Below are 860 nucleotides of genomic sequence, written 5' to 3'. Positions count from 1 at the left end.
TATCTCTTGTTTGGTCATAAATTCTTCCCTTCTCCATAGATCTGATAGGTAAACTATTTTTTACTCTCCTAATTTGCTTATGGTATCGCACTTTATGGCTAAATCATGTTTGCATTTTGACCTTATCTTGGTACATGGTGTAAGCTGCTGGTCTGTACCTAGTTTCTGCTATATTGTTTTCCAGTTTTCTCAGCAGTTTTTGTCACATAATGAGTTCTTACCCAGAGTCAGGGGTCTTTGGGTTTCTCAAATACTAGGTTACTATGGTCATTTACTACCGTGTGTTGTGTACCTAATCTATTTCACTGATGTACCACTCTATTTCTTAGCCAGTACCAGACAGTACAAATGATTACCACTTTATAATATAGTTTAAGATCTGCTAATGCTGGGTCACCTTCTTTTGCATTTTTTCATTAATTCCCTTGATATTCTTGAAAAAATATGGAATGCTTTATGAATTTTCATATCATCCTTGCACAGGGGCCATGCTAATATTCTCTGTATGGTTCCAATTTTAGTATATGTGCTGAAGCAAGCATTTCTTTTCTCTTACTACAGATATCAACTCCACCTTAGAGCCCAACTGTACTTCCAGATGCATTTTGTCCATGGCTCTGCCTTTGATTGGCCACAACATTCTCAACTGTGTGGTTTCTCCAACTCCTTCAGCTTTTTGCATAAAATGAATTAACATTTGTAAAGTGCATTGTAAACCTTAAGGTGCTGTATAAATGCTTGTTATTATTGTTGTTACTTCTTGGAGAATAGGGACCCTTTGAGCCTTTTCTTTCTGGACCTGTGATATCACTTTGGGGGTTTTTCCATTTGATAACTTACAGAGTAACAGACTCCACTGA

General features: G+C 36.7%; 1 non-coding gene across 1 annotated transcript; it reads right to left on the bottom strand.

The window, feature by feature from the left end:
* Window positions 1-438: 438 nt before the first annotated feature.
* LOC144457220 (U6 spliceosomal RNA) lies at window positions 439-542 on the bottom strand. The gene has a single exon (XR_013486546.1). It is a non-coding gene; the product is annotated as a U6 spliceosomal RNA (small nuclear RNA).
* Window positions 543-860: the final 318 nt, after the last annotated feature.

Source organism: Phascolarctos cinereus, unplaced genomic scaffold (genome assembly GCF_003287225.1).
Source record: "Phascolarctos cinereus isolate Bilbo 61053 unplaced genomic scaffold, phaCin_HiC Scaffold_4;HRSCAF=312, whole genome shotgun sequence".
Classification (NCBI taxonomy): Eukaryota; Metazoa; Chordata; class Mammalia; order Diprotodontia; family Phascolarctidae; genus Phascolarctos; species Phascolarctos cinereus.
Note: the sequence above shows the minus strand (reverse complement) of the source record. Positions and strands in the feature narration are given on the sequence as shown.